This window comes from Maylandia zebra, linkage group LG6 (assembly GCF_041146795.1).
Source record: "Maylandia zebra isolate NMK-2024a linkage group LG6, Mzebra_GT3a, whole genome shotgun sequence".
Lineage (NCBI taxonomy): Eukaryota > Metazoa > Chordata > Actinopteri > Cichliformes > Cichlidae > Maylandia > Maylandia zebra.
In genome coordinates this window covers 15,626,514-15,648,996 of record NC_135172.1, presented here as the reverse complement: position 1 = coordinate 15,648,996, position 22,483 = coordinate 15,626,514, and positions in this window count along the sequence as shown.

Below are 22,483 nucleotides of genomic sequence, written 5' to 3'. Positions count from 1 at the left end.
GCCCAGGCCAATTTTCTGTCCCAGTCCAGCCCTGTATGCAGCTCATCTGCAGTCTGGTGTTACCTACATCTTCCTATTCAGAAGGCAGAATTTCCGAGTTCTGAGTACAATCGAAAGCACCACGACTGCAGTTTTTGTGTTGGATGTAAAAGGCGCACATGACGCTGTGGAGTAGGCTGGAATCATGGCAGCAGTCAATGACAGTCCAGGCGTGGGATTTCTCTCGTGGAAATATGCACATTATCTTTTCCTTTCTATTGGTAGGTGGCACAGTGCACTTGTGGCAAGTAAGCAAGCTAGAAGACTGGCAAAGTAATGGAAGCAACACATTAACAAGAGAAGTCTGAGTAAAACCAAACTTACTTTCCCTAGTAACTAGTTACTTTGAAAGTAACGAGTAACTTGAAGTAACTGAGTTACTTTTGAGAGAAGTAACTAGTAATGTAACTAAGTTACTAATTTAAAGTAACTTACCCAACACTGGTGGGCCAGATGGTTTTCATCTACAAGTAGTTGCAAAATTGACTGGCTTTGAACTCCATGTAGCACTTTTCTAAACAACTTAGCAGACACTGTGCAGCTGCCACCTCTGACCTCAGCCTCTGTCTGTCTGTGTCTCTTTCCCTCATAGGTCTGAGGAGAGCTGAGATTGCAATGGACACTCTATAGAGTTAATTGAGGGGCATAAATGATTTACATGACATATGAGCGATGACAAGTCCCCTTGCCTTCTCATGAAATTACACCTGTAAGTAAGTGGAGGATGCGTGGGTGGATTAGATTCATTAGATCTGTGCAGCCACTGATTACAGCTGGACCTCTCCTTTATCTGAATGCACACCACCTTTCCATCTCTGCCAGCACACAGCGCTACTTGGAGCTCTGTCCATTTTCACATCTCTGCTCTCTCCCCGAGGACCCAAGGACTGTTTCACCAGATTTGCAACATGCGAGCTGAAATGTAAAACATGAGATCATTTCCCCCAGCTTCGTTTTGACACATTTCACAGATCAAAACAAACACCACACCGAGCAACCCGTGCGTAAGCATACGAACGCCCTGTCGAGTCATCCATAATTTGCAACCGTTTGTGAAAAAGCGTCGGCGCACCATTCGTGATTCCCGTGTGTGCGAGTCACCTCTGAAATTGTTCAGGGCAGATTTTAGTTTCCAGAGTCCTGAGGCTCCGGAGAAACCAGACTAAAACTCTTCTGACCAGAGGGCAGTGGACCAATACATTTTCCTCACACTAATAACAGAGGAGTCTGGGGAATTTGTTAATCCTGTGTTTTGTGGATTTATAACGGCTTATCTCTGTTTTCCCTGAGGTATCCTGTTAGAAGTGCTGAAGGAGTGTGAGGAGCCAGGGTCACAGCTTTGAGCTGTTCAGTCTTTTTACCCTCAGAGTGAGAAAGCTGGGTTTTAGTTGCCTGGTATCAAATCAACCCTAATCCTGCAGGAGGATCTGGAAGAAGTTGGAGGAAGTTTCCAGGGGAAGTTGAAGGGAGGAAGTCATCTGCTCTGCTGCGACCTGGATAAGTGTTGAGAAAGTACTTGGAAAATTGTAGAGCCACAATATGATGTTTTCTTGAAAGCTATATTTTCAGACTTGTTTCCATAGTAAACCACAGTATCTTCCTTTATTTTTTTATGACTATGACAAGATCTTGCATTGATGTAAAATACAAGGCTTCATTTTGGCTTTAATTACTATGTGGGCTTTGTGGTGTAACTAAAGGCAGTCCACCGTTTGTGAAGATGAATTCTGAATACACAAAAAGTCAGTGTGAGAGTGCAGCATCATACTGATTCTCCCTTGTTATAGCAGTGGGAAAAATGAGAAACATCTTTAAAAGACACGATGAGTGAAAAAGGACATCTGCTCATCGACTGTCATGTCCTGATGAAAATGAGCCATGATCCAGTAATGTAGGGCTTTAGCACAAGTGTACGTGACTTATCCGTAATTCCGGAATAATATGTGCAGGAATCAGCATGAATTATTCTATGAATAAATGCATGACATATGAACTCATGAGCATTCATGCTAATAATGGAGGGTGATGTGTGGCATTAGCCTGCACTTGGCACATATACATTAATTAGCCTATTGGGTCAAATGAGCCTTCAGTGGTACTTCATTGCAGCTAAGTCCAAGTAAGGATACAGTGTGGAGCTTTTTTGAGTTTAAATAATATATTTCACTAAAGTCTGATTCAGGTGAGACTTAATTTGGGATGTTTTATATGGAAATTATAGAAGTTTTGAAACATCTAGCTCCAGTCCCTGGTCTGTCTGTCTTCACACTTCTTCATCTCTGGACTTGCATTCATAATCATAGTCAACACCCCCTTTAAACTGTAACGTTTTATATATCAGGAAGTTAGAAAATAATCTTGCAATCAGAAGTCCTTAAAATTAGGTAAATAAACAAGCTACAAACATGATATATTATTATACTGTTCCATTATTTCACAAACACAAAGCCAAAATGCAGAAGCAGTGTGTGAAAATAATGTATAATCTTACTGCCTCCATAGGAATTAAGAGGGTAAGTAGCTGCCAGAAGCAGCTAATTAAATGTATTTGATTAACTGATCAGCTGTTGCTACACATCCACCCGGGAAGGGAATGAAACCATTTCAAAACACAAATGGAAACAGGCACTGATGAGACAGTAACAAGACAGTTGTCAATCTTCCTAGAAGTCAATGCTCAGAAAAACTAGCCGACGTCCTCCATAAAAAACAAAACAAAAACCAAAGAAAAAAACATGAGCTCATCTCAGACCCTACAGGCCTCAGTTAGCATGTTAAATGTTAGAGCTCATGATAGCATTGTTAGAAAGAGACTGAACAAGGAGAAAGCCTCTTCTATCGAAAACAAACATGGCCGCATTGCTTATGTTAACAAAGTGCAGAGGTTTGATCATGTGCTGTGTTTGAACAGCACCTCATACGAACTGTCAAGGACAGCGATGGAGGGCTGATGATTTGAGTGTTTTGCAGCCAAGGGACCTGGGCCTCTTGCAGTAACTGAGTCGATTATGAACTCCTCTGTAAACCAAAGTATTCTTGAGTCAAATAGGAGGCCGAAGCTTGATCTAAAGTGGTCATACAACAGGAGAATGATCTGAAGCACAGCAGCAAATCTACAATTTACAGTCTCAAGATCTCTTACCAGGTGTCTCACCTGTTTCAGGTGACTTCAATAGGTCACGTGATAGGGTGGGGCACAGTCTCACGGTGGTTTCATCCAAAAACTGGTGGTAATGACCCATGTGTTTTTTCACACCTTGGCTCATGTGATGACTCACATGATTAATAGTGAGTCAGTGACCACCTCCTAATTGACAACAACTGTTAGGGATTAAATACCTGGAACTCTGCACATGTTGGTTGTAGAACTGAAGAAGCCTCTTGTATGAGAGGTGAAATGTCTTCAAACAACTTAAAAACATCCAGTCTTCTTCTGTCAAGCTTTTAGGAATGCTTTCCTTAAGGTTTAGGAGGGTGTTTATGGGAATTTTTCACCATTTTTCCAGAAGTGCATTTGTGAGGTCAGGCTGCAAGCGAGAAGGTCTGGCTTGCAGTCTGATTCCTCCCAAAGCTGTTCTGTTGGGGTGAGGTCAGGACTCTGCAGGCCAGTCAAGTTCTTCTTCACCAAACTCACTCATGGACCTTGCTTTGTGCACTGGTGCACAGTCATGTTGGAACAGGAAGGGACCATTCCCAAACTGTTCTCACAAAGTTGGGAGCATGAAATGAATCCTTTCATTGGAATAATAACTCCTGAACAACAACCCCCTCACCAGACTTTACACTTTGCAAATTCCAAACCCAGACTCATCAATCAAATTGCCAAGTCTGCACACTGTTCTTGAGGCTAAGTTGCCGAGGTTTCTAGTCATCTCCACTTTGTTATAATACAGCTGACTGTGGAATATTTAGTAGTGAGTGAATATCATGACTGGACTTGTTGCACAGGTGGCATATTATCACAGTACCACGCTGTAATTCACTGAGCTCCTGAGAGCGAGCCATTCTTTCACAAATATTTGTAGAAGCAGTCTGCATTCCTAAGTGCTTGATTTTTTTCAGTGTTGGGTAAATTAATTACCCAACACTAACTTAATTACTCAATAAGTAATTTAACTAAATACTTCTTAAAATCCCTATAAACCTTGAGTGGACAAACAATAGAAATTAAACTCTTTAAATAATAAATACATTTTTTTAAAGACGTAGACTCTACAGTAAGCAGCAGTAGCATCTCTTCCACAATGTAGCCTGCAATCATTTTTTAAGCTCACCTTCAGACGCTTTCTGTGCTGCTGAAGTAAAATCAAGTTTTGCCTGCTTAGCAGGAGTAGCCGCGTGTTATCCATGGATGATGAACAAGGATCACTCAGAATTGTTCGTCTATGCTCTCGTGTCAGGCGCTTCGGTAGATTAATCGTGCTATTAACAGTGGCCGATAGTTTTTACATATTACTGTAATGTTCTTGTCTGCTTGCTTCAGAAATGTGAAGATACGGCAGTAGAGCAGGGCAATATGACCAAAAATATTTATCACGATATACATTTGAAAATTTGTGATAACGATATAACTGACGATATAACTGACACCAGACAAAATACTTTACAACTCCACAACTTTATTAGTGCAAAAAACAAACAAACATCAATGTATTTTCACTTAAACAAGCAGCTGTTTTTTATGTGCATTAAAGTTATATAAAAATTTAACAGTGCAAATGCAAATTCCTTGCTGACAGTTTAACCAAAAGGCATTTCCGGTGGAAATTGGCCGACATATCCTCAGCATAACCGTGTATAATATCCACAAAACTTAAAAAGAGGTTATACACACACAATACGGTAATATTATGTTGATGCACAGTATGTATCACTCCGTGAGGCTCCTGCCTAATAAAGCCGTAATGCTTCGACAATCCATCAAGCTTAGCAAAGTCGTACTCAAACATTTGACAGATTTTCGAGCGCCGTGTACGACATAAAATTGTTTCGAGGTCAGTAAACACAACCAGAATTCATACATAAGGCACACGGGATTATAAGGGGCACTGTCGATTTTCAGAAAAATCAAAGGATTGATTTTAAGTGTGCCGTATTTTCCAAAAAGCACGGTAATAACGACGGCCCGCTAGCACGCTCTACCAAAAATAGTGCTTTGTTGTGTATCTGACGGACGAAAGCTAAACCAGTTCCACACCACTGAAGTTGCAGCATTTTTACAAACCAGTTCTGGTTCATCTGTTTCATTCAACGAGCCGCTTTCGTCGCCATGCTTTTTCTGACGTGTGCGTATGAAAACAAAGGCACTTTACCCATATTCTATGGGTAACCCTAACCCTAACCCCTAACCCTAACCCTAACCCACTACATCGCTGCACTACAGCGATGTTAAAGCGGCAGAGTTTACTTCTACGTTTAGAAGATAAATTATTGAAATTAAATAATGATATTCAGCGAGTTTAATTATTTTACAATGTAACGCAAGTACATTGTAAGTAACTGTAATTAAAATACCTAAAAATTAACAGTAATCAGTTACTCTACTTTTTCAGTGGAAAAGTAATTTAATTACAGTAACGCGTTACTTAGTAACACATTACACCCAACACTGGATTTTATACACCTGTGGCCATGAAAGTGAATGATTTGGATGGGTAAGTGAATACAACTGACAATATAGTGTTTGTTGATAGACATGTCAGAATTTAAGACAGACCCTGCTGACGAACCATATTAATAAATGCTGACAAAAAGTCACTCATCTGCACATAACTGCTCACAGACTCCACACTGACTGGATACGGGTCTTTAAATGGCAACGCTGTATAAATGGAGTGCACCACAAGGTTAGCAGCACAGGCCTTGGAGAGGCTGGATCTAGATCTCCTGGGAATCCCTGCACTTAAATATTCTGCAATCAAAAACAGCCTTTCCTCCATAGAAAACACTGCTTATTATGCTGACCTTGCTCTAAGTGTTTCAGTGGTGTTATTATCCTAATGTATTCTGTCCGTGCTCTTCACTTGTTTTGTTGGCGTCATGTTGTTTGATCATGTCTCTACACTTATTGCACAAATACAGAACAAATAGCACAGCCTCCTCCATCATCAAATTAGTATTTTTCCTTTACCCACTCTTAGTCCATCCTTGCCAGTTTTCAAACCAGTGGTCACATACTAGCTAATAAGTAGTGCGTTAATCACAAGTGGTGTCCAGTCGAAGGCATCAAAAGCACCATTCAAAAGCATCTGACTGCGGCTACATTTAATGAGTTTTGCTGGTGAGAAAAGACTTCATGAATATTAAAATATCCGGTCACTTTATGTGCCAACGCAAAAAATGATTCACAGTTTGGTCCACAGAGGCTGTTGTTGTGCTAACTTTGTGAAGACTCTGGAAACATGTGAATTCACTGTTAAAAGCAATTTGTGTGTTTGCATTTCAAATGTACGCGCCGATGATAGATCACTTTAACAACCGACAAAGCAACAAAGCCGCTAGCTGCACGTTTTTAGCTCCTCTGTCACGTTTCCACTTCCATGATGCAAGGCTGAAAAAAATCACTGTGATATCACCTAATCTTACTTTCAAAGTGTGACAAGTGTGTATTCTGACTGTCAGCCTAGCTTATGTGTATAAATACACACACGTGTGTGTGTGTGTGTGTCTGCTGTCACCAAGTACATTGGGGTACAAATTCTCTTTGAAAAAACATGCACAGTGTGAGCACGTTTAGCCGGCCCTTGAACGCCGTCTTCTTTTCTGTCTCCCCGCTGCAGATCCCTAAGATGGCGGTCGTCACTGTCACTGACGTCAGCGTAGTGCCAGCAGGGCTGATGTCAGTGTTTCTGCTGCTGTTGCAGGTATATGACTGACTTTTCAGTGATGAAACAAAAGCTGACAGATAAAAAAAAAAAAGAAAAGAAAAAGAAGTGGATGGCTTGAGAGCTGAGAGGGCACTAATATCTCGTAGCCAAAGCTTTGCTCCTGCCGTCACACCTCTTACAATCCAAATTTGACAACTGCCACCATTCACTTTCCCGTCTTCCTCCCTACCTTTTCATTCTCTCTGCTCAGCAGCTTCTATTTCCCTTTCTTCTGCTCTCTATATCTCTTTCTTTCTCTCTCCTCCTCCCACGCGCGCCCCCTCACCTCTTTTCTCTCGTTGTTTGATCAGCAGAGCAGCATCTCAGCAGGAGTATTTAAGGAAAGAGAAGGCTCCCCTGCTTTATTCTCTCTTTCGCACCCCTCTGCCTCACATCTCTCTGTGCTCTCGTTTGCTCCTTTCCCCCTGTTTTCCTCTCACTTTAATATTCCTTCTTCACTCCTCCTTCTCAAACTTTTTCATCCCAAATTCTTCTTGGTGTTGCCTTTTACACAATAACCACAGTGCTTGTGTACGCATCTGCTTGTATCTCTTTAAGTGCGCGCGTAGAGACGGTACAGTAGTTGTGTTCAATTACACAGCAGGAGAGTTGCTTCTGAGTCACTCAAACTAATCTGGCCTGAAGGTGCAGCCCCTGAGACCTATAATGTGTGTGTGTGTGCATTGCTAAAAGCACATTTTTATAATCAGTTATTATGTCATCGCGTCATATGATAATCACTGAAAAAAGATGACCCCCGTACCCTTAATGATGAGTTTTGACACCTTATATACACCACTGTGTATGTTCCCTTTATGCACGTTATATTCAGCAATTTTCATAGCAAACACAAATCCTGCTGAAAAAGCCAAGCCAACCCAGCTCAACAACTTTGTTGGTGATGTATAATGCCGCTGAGGGTTATTGTGCTGGTAGGAGCTTGACTGTTTCTAGAAGATGGATGTAGCCACTCCAACTTAACCATAGTTGGTGAGCAAACATTTTGAAACCTCAAGTTTCGCATTCTGGCTTTCTCCTTATCCTTTAAATTTGGTTGCAAACAGACAGTAAGGAAAGGGTACCGCTGGCTGGCTAGCTTGGTTAGAAAGGTGCATTTAGCTAGCTTAAAACATCCCCAATATACAATGCACAAAGTGTGTACAGCTTTTTTCCACACCAGGATATAAACATGTAGTCATATGAGAAAAGATGTATGCCCTCTTTAATTCTTTACAGTTTTTACATATAATGATACAATAAAAATCATCGGATTCTTAGCAGGTCTTAAAATTAGCTAAATACAACACCAGATGAATGGTAAATGGCCTGTATTTATATAGCGCTTTACTAGTCCCTAAGGACCCCAAAGCGCTTTACATATCCAGTCATCCACCCATTCACACACACATTCCCACACTGGTGATGGCAAGCTACATTGTAGCCACAGCCACCCTTGGGCGCACTGACAGAGGCGAGGCTGCCGGACACTGGCGCCACCGGGCCCTCTGACCACCACCCGTAGGCAACGGGTGAAGTGTCTTGCCCAAGGACACAACGACCAAGACTGTCCAAGCCGGGGCTCGAACCGGCAACCTTCCGATTACAAGGCGAACGCCCAACTCTTGAGCCACGATCGCCCACACTGTATTATCATTTATTTAACATATCCTCATGTTAGAACTCACTGATTCAGTTCTGCTGTGTTCCCATGTGTTTCCACTTCCCTTGATCAGCTTCCTTTGTATATTGTCGGCTTCTTCCTCTGTTCGTTGTTGCGCTCTCCCTCATTGTGGTTGTAGTGTTTGTCTATCTGTTAGTTCAGCTTGTTGTCAGTCTTGTCTTTTTCATGCTCTTGTATAGTTCTACTTTTGTTGCTGTCAGCATTTAATTAAAGCTGCGATTTTGCAGCTTTGGTCTGCTGAGTTGTCTGGGTCCACACCCTGTTCGTCACACACTACATGACAATGACACCACATGACAATGTGAGTGCATGGGGACTAACTCATTTTGGGAGCCACCCAGGAGTGGCCGTTTAACGACCTTTGTTTGAACCTTTCTAAACAAAGACTCTAACAGTCACATACACTCGATGCTGGGATTGTCCAGCTATGTGCTTCAAGTAATTATCATCATTTGAGCACTACATGGCTTTAGATTTTTGATCTAGGTTTTCGCTGCTGATACAATTAAAAACATAGATTCTAGTCTTATTCTAGCTGCTGAGCAGGTGAGATGTCCTCCCAAGAAGAGTGCAAAAGCATTTTTTATCCTTCCCAACTGATAGACAGAAATCAAGCTACAAAAGCACTCCAATGGAGGAGCAAGGTCTGGGGAGGAGGTTGGAGTGATTAAATGGGTAAATTTAAAAAAAAATCCTACACAGGCGATTTATGTGCTTTTCCTGATTCCAACACACAGCTAACCTTAAACAGATACCTTTACTTTAGCGAAGGAACGATTTTACCTTGAACTGTGTCATATTGATATTATAAAAAAGAAAAAAAAGATCCCACCATTTTCATCCACTTCATATTTGCACTTGAGGAAAAGTGGCCACGTTGTAGCCCATGTGTTCTTATTCTAAACACAAACATTTCATAATCCTCTGAATGTTTTTATACACCGTGGTAGGCTGCATGTATGTTCATGCATATTAGCAGCTTGTTGGGACTTAGTTTCTCAGGGCTGAATCCCCACACTGAGGCTCAAGAGACGTTACACAAGACAAAATTGTTCACTGGATGCGACAAGTATTCTCACCGAGCTGCAGAACGATGCCTGACAGCCTCACACACCTCATCAAGTATTTAATGCAAACTATGTTTCATGCGTGTGCTGTGTGTTTCTGTGTGTGTGTGTGTGTGTGTGTGTGTGTGTGTGTGTGTGTGTGTGTGTGTGCATGTAGATGAACTGTTTTTTATAAGAGCTAGGCACTGACAGAAGACAGGAGTACATCCTCTCTCTCTCTCTCTCTCTCTCTCTCTCTCTCTCAGACACACACACACACACACACACACACACACACACACACACACACACACACAGATGTGGCCTCCAGAGTTCAGCTGGCTCCGTCCATCGCCATCGGCAGTCAGCCTTTGTGCATATTGTTAGACACTAAGGCATTTAAGGAGCAGATGACACAGAGTGATGGGATGGCAGCTGGAAATTGAGTCAAAGTGAGTGACAGCTCAGTTGTAAACTAATAGAAAATGAATCCATTTTCTTTTTACATTTTTGTTTTTTAGTGAAGGACTAGTCCTTTAAATTTGGACCGTTAATAGCACTTAGTGGCTGCTGCTTTATCAGAGGACAGATGAACACAAGACACTTTTCAAAACGCCACAATTTTGACCCAGGTGACAGTTTTGCTCGTTGGCGCTCTCACGCAGTAAGACTCAGCAAGACCTGGAAGGTATCAAAGCTCCACAGCACTCATGCTAGACAGTGAGACCTGAATCATCCTTTAACCTCCTAAGACCCGAACTCTTCCACAGCATGCATTTTTAGTTTCTCTTTGATATTTGGGCATATTGGGGCCTGATGAATGCAAAAACAAAGAATTACCAGATTTTTTTTTTTTTACCTTATTTTTGTTTTTAAGAAAAATGAGAGCTACATATGAGGATATTTGTTTAAAAATTTGATAGAACAGTAGCAGGATAATGTCCTCGTATGTGGATATCAGGCCCTTGTAGAGCAAAATTGAGTATTTTGGTCCAAATAACCCAAAATGTGATGTCCACATATGTGGACGCCAGGTCCTAGGAGGTTAAAGATTGTCAAAAAGAAATCAGCATTCAGTGCAAATTTGACCTTAAGTTGGTGTAATAAGTTCCCTTATTACTAAACTCTGGGATAAGTGGAAATGGTAACAGTGGGCACACCTAAACGTCCTGTCATATAATTAACTCTTATTTCTGGATTTTGATTGGATCATTGTAACAACTTCTTTCTTTTCTTTACCAGTTATTCTGTTGTAGATTCGCTGCTGTTGGTATCATTGTCCTACTACATGACCCAGTTTGGGCCAAGCCTTATGTTTGTAGGTATGAATTAAAGCATGAATGGTTGCCTGCCTTTCTGTGTTAGCCCTGCAGTGGACTGGCAGCCTCTTGCCCTACGACGGCTGGGTTAGGCTCCGGCCTCACTCACTCGGTTAAGAGAATGAATGGAATAATCTCTTAATTAGAATGATGACTAAGAATAAATGTAGTAAAATTTCATGTATCATATCATCCGTTTTAGCATAGTAGAATGAGCCAGAAAGGAGCCCAATGAAATGCACTGTAGTGGTTAGTCTGTACAGCTTCCCAGCCACAATTACTGCAATTTAGAAAAAACACTAACGCTGACTTTTTTTCAATGTTTTTTTAAAGGTTTTGAAATGCCTGCAGTCGCTGTGAGTGACTCCCAGTCCTTTAAAGGACAGGTTAAACGTAGGATGTCAATTGCACAATCACGTGTGATGAAGTGGACGAGTGGACAGCCATTTCAGAGCCACTCCACGCTGCTAAGAGGGCTGTGATTTGCATTGGCCTCTCTGCCGGCCTTGGTTTTTCTCACTGTTTCCCACTGAGCCAAACGTAAACTCAAAATGGCAAACATAATCAACTCCTCCAGGTGGTCTTATGAGTCATATGTTAGAAGTTCCCTTTCACTTTAATCCAGCCCTTGATTAAAAGGTCCTCAACAGAGGCTCTGAATCCCACCTGCTCTTTGCTGCCGGGGTCGATATATGAATTATTTAAACGTCTGCAGTCCCTTTTGCTTGGCTGGTCTCACATCCACGAGAAAGGGCAGTGACATTTTGTCTCATAACAGGACAGACAATGGGAAACAAAAGTTTACAGCCACCAACAAGAAACCAGACCACATTTCCACCCTGTGAGCAGCTCACCTAAAGGCATCGTTTTCTACACCATTAATTATGTCTGTGCTTTTCAGCGACAAGCCAAAATATCTGTTGTGATTGGGTCGTAGAAATCTACCTTTCTTCTTTCATTTAAAGTGTGAAAAGCTCTTCCGGACATGTGTGACAGCTACTCAATTTTCACACTACAAAGCAATCAAAGACAAAGAATACAGGCTTGAGAACTGATTGTTAGTGTGCTAGTTTATTGATTAGGTTAGTGACTTAGAAAGGCTAACTCCAGCAGCCCTGTCCTCATCTTTGCTGGATTTGGGGAACTTTGGAAAAGTTGATCTACACTTTACTCGAGGCAGCATTATGCTGGCTAACCACGTTATTATTCTTTTTCCATTTAAAAGCCTCTCATCTTCATTCGTTATCACACTAAGACTTGAACACAAAGAGATCAGAATAAAAATTGGCAGAGAAAAAGCTCTGCCTCTATACTATGAATCATGTCATTCCCTGAGTGATGTTCTATGAAGGATGAAGGCATCAAACATTTGAAGATGCCAACACCAAAGTGAAGATAGCAGCATTCCTCACTTTCTAATGTGAGCGTGGACTGATAACAGTACAGACCATCCAAGAAGTTTGTGCTTCAGGATCGTTGACTGAAATCCTTGATTAACTCATATGAGTGTCTGTACATAGACCTGTAAAGTTTGTGAGCGCATGAAAGCTTATTGTAATTCCTAGCTTAAAAACAACAACAAGGTGGTATACGCTCACTGGCCACTTTACCTAGTATTGGGCTGAACCCCCCTTTTGCTTTTTGAACTACTGTCATAGATTCATCTTTCATCACTCATCCAAGTTGTCTCCGTCTCCGACTGAAGAAGTCACAGGGATGAGTAACGAAACGTTTCTCCCACTGAAAACGTTATGTCCAGATGAACAGAATCAACCTTCTGGGGTACCCTGAGACCATTAAACCCCCATCAGCAGCCTGAACCTTTCACACAAGGCAGGTTGGATCCATGAGTTCATGTTGTTTACCAGATTCTGATCCTGCCATCTGAATGTAGCAGCAAAAATGGAGACTCATCAGACCAGCCGATGTTTTTCAATTCTCCCGTTGTTTCCTTTGGGTGAGCCTGTGTGAACTACATCTTCAGGTTCCTGCCTTCCTATCAGCTTGAAGCAGTCTGGCCATTCTCCTCTGACCTCTGGCATCGACAAAGCATTTTCACCCAGAGAACTGAACTCGTTGGATATTATAAACTCAAGAGATGGATGTATTTTGAAATACTCAGATCAGCCTGTCTGGCAGCAACAACCATGCCACATCACTTAAATCACCTTTCTTCTCCTTGAAAGAAGCTCAGTTTGAACTTTAACGTGTCATCTTGACCACAACTACCTGCCTCCCGGCATCGGGGTACTGCCACCATTTGAATGGCTGATTAGATTCTACTGCATTACAGTTTTTTACAGACGCTAGGACACATTTCCCAATACTTAGGTCACTTTTGCAAAACTCTTCACACAATTCTCCTAACTGACCCTCAGCTTGGCAAAGCAGTTCATTTCACATTCAAAATGCACTACAACTACCAAAACACTTTATTCAGGTCTCAAATAAACTCATTCTTCCAGAACACTAGCAAAGGTTGACAGCCGACAAACACACTTTGTCACCCACAAAACAATGACCTAAAAAACACTAACAACATGTTTTACACAGTGTTTTCCTGTGTAAAACAAGGACACATCTCTGTTTATAATTTCAATATATGTTACTGGAATGAATCAGACATCATGTATTTATGTTTATGTATTTTTATTTTTTTGCACTAAGTAATCCCAAAATACAAGAATTTGTATACACACCATCCACTGATACACATACAATAGTAATGCTAATCTACTCGGTCTTCTCCATTTGGCCACAGGTTCTCATCCACATCACATCTTATGTCATCTAGGGTAATACACCTAGGAAAGAATCTTCTGGCTGCCAGAATTGAAGGAGTTGAAAAATTGAAGGAGTAACACCTGTGTAGATGTTCATCTACAATGAGAATCAGCTGTGGCTGGTTAAACTGCATTGTTAGATTTAAAATATGTTTCAATAAAATATTGCCGTTGGATTTTGCTGTCTTTTTAAGTTTTGCATTGTATTATTGTTTTGGCCATATGTTTAACAGTTTTGAAAACAGTATGTAAGCACATGCAAAATGTCCTGTACGTACAAAGATTTTTGGCAGTTGTTGTGTCTGAGTGAGAAGATAATTCATGAAATTTGAGAGATGTAGTCATTGAATGCATTTTGTGCCAAAACAATGATAACTGGTCCTCAGTTTAGCCCACATAGACTTCTGTTGTGCTCACTGTGTGAGGAGTTTTGCAAAAGTGACCTAAGTATTGAGACATGTGTCCTAGCGTCTGTAAAAAACTGTAACAAGCAGTACCTAATAAACAAGTGTACACCTCCATATACAGTTAACTGTCTCATAAACAGAAAAGAACACATATATTTTGATCACATGAAAACAGACCCACACCCACAAAACACTGTCAAAGTGTCAGCGAGGGAAAAAAAACCTCCCACAGTTTGTATGTCCCAGTCGACAGGAACAAATAATGTCTGAGTGATTAAGTAACAAAGATCTGACGCAGGCTGAGGGCTTCCCACGGTTAGGAAATGTTACAGACAGCATGAAACTCTTCAAACACTTTGGACAGAGACACAGTGTTACCTGGACTGTCCATGCAGCGTGAAAGACAATCAGAAATCTTTGTTCTGTGTTGAACTTATTTAGCAACATTAGACTAGGTGTGTGTGTGTGTGTGTGTGTGTGTGTGTGTGTGTGTGTGTGTGTGTGTGTGTGTGTGTGTGTGTGTGTGTGTGCAGCAATGTAAACTATAACAGATCAAGACAATGTTCACCGTTCGAGGTGTCGCAGCAGGAGGGATTCAAGTGTAAATCCATATTCAGCCAGTGGGGAACATGCATCAGGCCCAGCGGTGAGTTTTCTACAGTGTGATCCCCGCCTCCCGTCGAGTCTTCCAGTTTGGCTTTTACTCCTGGTGGGAACATAATTCAATACAAGTGTGGACAAGGATTCTTCTTGTCGAGTGGACTTACAGGCTTCTTCTGACCGTGAGATGCTCCAAAACAGTGAGTCAACGACGGTTAAAAGCTGCAGAGCTCGCCTCAACTGCGCACATGACTCCATTTTTTAACATCTTTGTGGTCGGAGCTGCATAATTTATTGCCTCAGCCAACATTGCTGAACAGTTTAAAAGCGGCTTACTCAACTGAAAGCCATGTTTGACAGTGACAAGTACTTTAACAAATCACTAACTGCATTTGATTTTTGTAAAACTTTAAGGAAACTCAGAGGGAGGTGCAGACAGGGGTCAGCGTGGGTACAGATACTGCAAAGTTAAATGAGACAAATTTATTTAAAATTCCTCAGCGAATGTTCGTGTCTTCATAATAATAAAAAAGTGATAATAGGACCTGCGAAACAAAAGATGTACGAGTTGATTTCCTTGAGTCATTTTTGCAGCACACAGAGTTCTGTAATGTATTAAAAATGAAGCCAGTGGAAAAAAGTGCTTTTAAACCTGCATTCTTTCTAATGGCCAGCAGGGGGAGACACCTGTGATTGAACTGGAGGCTACCAAATGCGTTTTCTAGGTTCATTTTGACCTTTTTTGTCTTTTGTTTTTTACAGGATGTTTTTAGCATGGACTAAATCACTATTAAATAATGGACCTTAATAACAGAGGATAGAAAAGCTTTCTTACCACTCCACAAAAGGTTTGTGTGAAGGGCTTATTCAACAAAAACATTGCCAACAACACAACCTTTTGTCATTGTCCAATGAAATATCACATTAACTGAAGTTTTACTTTGTACCGCTATTTTAAGAAGAGCTCATGATCACCATCGAGCTATTTTGCTGCTCACTTGTCCTTTGACAAATTGACAAAAATGACATCACCATCATGTCTGTGTGTGAGTACGGATCTAGATCCAGAAGGCGATCCACTTAGCTGAGTATAATGACTGAAAACTATATATAATTAGTAAGAGGATTTGAATATTTATGGTGCCTTTGTGAAAGGTAAGGTGATATCCATATAAGTGACTCCACAGAAAACAGAGCTGCAGGGGATGAAAAATGGAACTGCAGTTCCTCTAGTGGCCACTTGAAGCTTGATCCAAAAGTGAGTCAGTCCCCCTACACTTCCACGTTAAATTATCCAACTCTAGAGAAGAAATTACGGAGCCCCGCAAGGGATGTGGGAGAAAAAAAAATTAAGACGAACTTTTGCGAGATCTCGCAAAACAAACTCGGAATTTCGCAAAAGTTTTAGCCGCGTTCTTCGGAGGCCGCCAGCTCAAAGCTGACCGGGAGGTCGAGGCACGATGTGCCGGGAGAGCGGTGTTCCTCCCGGCTGTAGTAGGTCTCGACCTCCCGTTAGCTTCGAGATGGTGGGTTTCAGATCTCCGAAAACGTCGCAGCACTTTTGCAAATGTGTGATGTCTTGTAAACCGAGCAGGTATTTGACGTTTACACAACTACATTCACGCCTCAAAATATCTTAAAAGTTTATTTTGTGACCCAGAAAGAGTAATATTACAACTACGTAGCTGCTGCCATTGTTGGAATTCAACTTTTGCGAGATCTCGCAAAAGTTTTGCGTAAAGTTTTGCATAAAGTTTTGCGAGATCCCGAGTTTGTTTTGCGAGATCTCGCAAAAGTTCATCGTAATTTTTTTTCCCCATGTCCCTTGCGGGGCTCCGTAAGAAATAAACATTTTTACAGCTTGGTGCATAAAATAAGTTTAAGCCTCTTTCCCTCTTCATATAGCTTTCCCCCCCTAAGGCTTAACATTTGTATTATTAGGGGTCTGACTGACAGCTAGATGCCAGCTGTAGCTGTCTGCTAGCAGCTAATGTCTTAGCACTGGACCCTCTCATCCCAATACGATTACTTCTCACTGTGAAAGACCGACAGGACAGCAACCCAAATGTTAAAACTATGACGCCTCACAAAGGGGCTTCACATACTAGTGAGTGACATCACAATGGCTCTTTCACTCTCTGACCCAACACACAGTTGTTCCTTTGTTTACTTATTTTTTGTCTTTCATGTAAACCCAGTGTCATAATCTTTTTTTAAAAAATCTGTGTTGGTGTCAGTTTTCTTATCTAACTGTCAAATTCTTCCCTTAAAATCATTAAATAGAATGAGTAGTAAAGGTATTTTCAATAGTCAAACTGCGGAAAACTTGTTTTTTTGTGCATTTTTACCAATTTGCATTATTGATTATAATCTTTGGCTGGTGTTCACAATAACAAAGCACTTATTATTTTGCTTTGTTGGCAGCATGTTGACTAGTTATCTACATTTCTGCATCCAGGACCTACAGCATTTGTACACCTGGTACTGTATCATGCCTTTTTGGCATCTTTCAGATCATGATTTGATGCCACATCAAAGTCGAGACGCTGCCCTCATCCCCATCTCACCGAGCAAACTCAGATTAAGTGACAGAAAGATTTCTCTCCATCTGGGCGACAAAATATTGCTAAAACTTTTTTTTTTCCCACCAAGCAGATGACACGAACAATAAATATTATTGCTGATGGTCATGTTGATCTCTCACAAGGTCAGCCATGTCGTAAACAGGAGTGTTTGAAGAGATGTTAGATGAATTACAGGCTGGACTCTGACAAATGACTGTGTCACTGAACTAATGAGTAAAGCAGCATGACATAAAATGAATGCTTCGAATGAAAAAGTGCCTCCAAAATGTTAAGACATGTTGTACATTCTATGCACACATATGCACAAACTGTCCTTGTTCAGGGGTGGAAGAGGAGGTGGGTGATGCAGAGGGGACGATGCCCAGCGGCAAGCACTTTCCCCCCCGGGGAGGGCTGAGTGCTTCTCTCTCTCCCGCCTGGAGCTTCATCATTTATAGACGAGACAAAATAAAACAAACACAACAAAACGGCGTGAAGTCTGGGAGCTGTGGCTCTCACAGATACACACTCTCACGCGTTGAGAGGCTAGCAGAGATGCACACGGAGCAGAGTTTTGTCCAATTCCTTGTTCCTGCCTCCCAGCATCCCTCAGCCAGCAGCAGTCAGGTGGAAACCTTCTATTAGAGTACCAACAATGTCACACACTGCGCACGTGTGCAACCGGCTGTATGTAACATTAATAGTGTGATTAGCCAGGTTATTGAAGCTAAATTTACTCTAAATGCTCTGTGTCTATTTTTGCACCTGGAAGCGCCCTGATTAGCATACAGCTATTAGCATAAGCATGGCGTGGTAGGTACTCTTTCTGTGTGTGAGTGAGAGAGAAGGAGGAGGTGAGACAGGGACTAGTTGTCATCAGTCATGAGTGACATCGCTTCACACAGTGCTTATTTCAGATTTATAGCTTCCTACCAAAGAGGCCATGTTGCTTTTGTTGCTCAAACTGAGCTGACTGACAGAGACTGTGGTGTCATTCAGACATCAGCTGTCAGTGTTCAGTAAAGCCAGTAGAAAGTCCACATCAAAGATGTGAAAGGAGTCGTTTATCCCGGACATTAAAGGCATTCAGTATTGGACAGTAAGCTTGGAGAATTTGCAAAGACTCAGATTTAAAAACAAACAAACAAACAAACAAACAAACAAACAAACAAACAAACAAACAAAACCACTGGTCAAATCTGCTGATCCAGAGAAATTGTCCCAGCAGCAAATATGGCGGGCCCAATTAAATTAGTAAGAAGATACCATTCAATATCACTACTAACCACAACATACAGTCTTGGATCAAATTCTTTCTCGCCAGTGAAGCTTCAGTTAGATCTCTAGGTATGTTTTAGTATGTTTTATGTACACTCATGTGAAAAAGAATACAGCTTTGAAAGGGCTCTGTGTGGTCCAGTGGAAAAAGTAAGTACACAATTACTTGTTTGGAGGGATTGACAGGAGAAGGTCCCTTTTCCCTAAAAAGATCATGGCTGTACAGTTTAGGATTGCAAAGTTGCATCTCAACAAACCACAAGAGTTCTGGAACAATGTTCTTTGGATAGATGAGACCAAAGTGGCCACAGCTCCACGGGACCTGGGAACATTGATCAACCATAAACTCCTCTGTGTACCAAAGTATTCTAGAGTCAAATGTGAGGCCGTCTGTCCAACAGCTAAAACTTGGCCCAAACTGGGTTATGTAGCAGGACAATGATCCCAACAGCAGCTAATCTACAACAGAATATCTGAATAAGAAATTGAATGAAACAATGTGTTACAATGATCCAGTCAAAATCCAGACCTAAGCCTGATTGAAATGGTGTGGTGGGACCTTAAGAGAGCTGTCTGTAAATCATGTGAGGGACAGATGAAGTCATACAGAACACAAATGTATAGTTATTGCTGTTAAAGGCGGTTTTATAAGCTACTGAGTCATGGGGTTCACTTAGTTTTTCACATTGTTGTGCTGTCTGTCCAGTTACCCATGCATGCTAAATACCAGAGTTACCATAATCACTTGTTTTTCAGTTAAAAGTAGGGTTCAGATCAAGCACCGTATAAGTTCAAGATATCAGTGCTTTCATCAGCCAAAGTTAAAACCAGACGCACTGTTATACTGAACGAGAACCTTTAAACACTGCTTACTGTTGATTGGTTAACAATAGAGTTATTTTCAGACTGTTAGTTGGCTGACTTTGAAGACATTTGTTAGAGCTGATTTTTTTAATATGGAGTCTGTAAAGAGTGAGAAGCGGTTACATAAGAAGGCTGCATCTTGAATTGTCACATAATAGGAACGCTAAGTGGAAAACGCAGGAATATTTCCACAGCATTAACATCCCCTGGTTTTCAGCTTTGGCACCAACTTTTACAGAGATTCTGCTCTTATGTGTGTTGTTTTCAACAGCAACCAGTTGCTATGTAAAAATGCTGTAAGAAATCACTGTGTACCAATCACAAAACCTAGTCAGCAACTACTCAGTGAGCACTTCATATCTGATGACCAGCAGATAGAGCCTTTTTAAATGAGTTATTATTCAACTGTTAAGCCTTAAAGAATATTTACTGACTATAAGATACAACTAGTTATTAAGAGAGAACCACAATGATTTCAAACATCAATGTCTTTGTAGGTCTCATAAGCTGCTCGGTGATTGCAGTGTCTCAGGTGAGTCTGACTCAAATGAAAATAAAAAAAGTCTGGAGGTGTGGAGCTAGAAAGAAGCGGGACCTCTGTATCTACTGCAGGCTGAGCTTCTGAGTTGCGTTACAGGTAATGTAGGCGGCAGGTTTTGACAGGGAAGATGAATGTGTGGAATTATAAAACGTAGTCTCTGACTCTGTATTGATTTTGATCCCTTTCACAGATGTAATGCTGAAAAAAGGGATTTCGAGAAACACAGCCGCGCTGTCAATCAAACGTCATCTGTCAGCTTCACTGAACCCGTCCTAAAGTCGACCTTTGCAGTCGTGAAAGGAGCAGCCCGGCTCCGATCCAGACATCCAGAAAGAAAAAGTCCTCCTTTGACTATTCAAGTCCCAAAGGCAAAACTCCAAATCCAAAACTGCCCATCCCTCCCACCCTGCCTCCCCCTGCTGCACCGATGACTTTGACGGTAAAATGCTGTCAATCCCCATCAGATAGGCACGAGAACGGCCTGTGAATGTCGACATAGGGAAAAAACTGAAACTTCTCCTGCCTCTCTCCTCAAGCTCAAGATATCAAGGGAAAGTGGGAAAACATTTTCACACTGAAACACTCGCTCACTCGCACACAAAGTGAGCGCTGACCGCTGGAGGCTGAGAATAGATGTTCCAAGTTTTGATGCAGTTGATGTAACTATTATTTCTCCCATTTTTTTCCTGCTCTCCTCTCCCCTGCTTCATGTTACACCTATCTCGTCTTCTCTCCCTCCCCCTCCTCCTCTGCCGCTCGCTCTCATTCCTCTCTATTCATCTCCTCACTCTCTCTCTCTCTCACTCTCCTTCCTCCCCTTTCCTCTCCTCTGACTAGGCTCAACTCACTCCAGTATTTTTAGTATTAGTGAGTAGGCGTCGCCAGGTCCTTATGAATTTTCATGGGTTTGTTTAGTGTGTAGGCTGACATGCTGCTCTCTCTCTCTCACACACACACACACGATCAGAGCAGTTTAAGAACACAAGAGTGCATGCTAACACACGTGTTAAGTGAGTAGGCTGACTGCTGGTTAATGAGGATGTTTGGAGTCTAGGGAAGAGCCAACAGCCTACAGCGGCCCTGTCAAAGTCTGCACTATCACCCTCATCGTCCTCCATCATCCTCTTCTCTCTGACTTATTCCTCTTGTTTTCCTTCTGACTCCTCTCCAGCCGGGGGCTTGCTCAGATGGAGACGTTCTTAATCCAGGAAATTAATTATCTTCATTTATCTGCTTCATCTCACACCCCTAGAGAGTGGCTATATGTGGGAGAAGGCCCAGTCAGATGTGTGTGTGTGTGTTTGTGTGTGTAGCCCTGAGATTATGTCTGTGTATCCGCAGGAATATCCACATTTAAGAGTGCGTTGTAAGTTACTGCAGGCGGGCAATGATCATATATATTCTGCCCCTGTGTGTTACAGTAATTACATTACAGCCTGACATGTGGGGTGGCTCCATTCTATTAATTAAAAAAGAGGAAGAGGCTCGAGTCTGAGAGTGTGTTGTTGCTCTGTCCATTAGATACGAGCATATGGATCACGTCAGGAAGAATTAGGCCGTCGTGGTCCTCGCACTTAGACTTGGAAGAAGCACACACACACACACACACACACACACACACACACACACACACACACACACACACACACACACACTTGTGCACAATTATACATTCATGTGGGCCTGTGCAGATGCTCTGTGGTGTGTTTTGTGATGTTTCCTCCACACAAAGACATCTCAAAGAAAGTCTGGATGGCTGCAGCGGGAGTCCTCATGTCTTTGTTCTCTGCTCTCGTTCTTTTTCCTCTGGCTGCAGCTGGTCTGTGGCTTGTGACAGATCCTCCAGCCTCGGTGTGCGCCGATTTGCAGCACGCATAGAATTGTGCGTGCGCGATTGTGTATCTACGTGCTCTTGCCTGCTCCCCTCTCCTGTCCCACTTCAACCCAGATTAGAGCGTCCGTCTCCTGAGGGAGACAAAAATATAAAAATAAAGCTTTTTACCAGAACACTGATCTGAACACACACGTATATATACACATATCGTGCACGCAGACACACACACACACACACCAGGGGTGCATTATGAAAGCCTACAGCGAGAGGGACAGAGAGCTCTTTTGCAGCAGAATCCAAAAAGCCCTTTTCTCTGAGTAGTCAGTAAACTGCAGAGATGGAAGGAGATACATACAGACAGAGAGGCCCAGTCTGACGGGGCATACAAGTTATACTAAATGTCTCATGTTGCCAGGTTTCTTTATCCTCCTCCAGCATAACCTGCTTTATCTATCGCACATTAATAAGTCAGTGGGTAGTTTTGGAGAGCAGGAATTTTTCCAAGTACAAATGTTGGAGGTAGTTTCTGTTTCTATAGTGCCGAAACTGGGAATCATCATATTGCAGCTATTAGATTTAGTGAGGGTTTTTTTGTGGCTCATACTGCTTATATACAGTGGTGCTAAATACAGATATTTTTTTGTAAAGAAAACATGAAGGA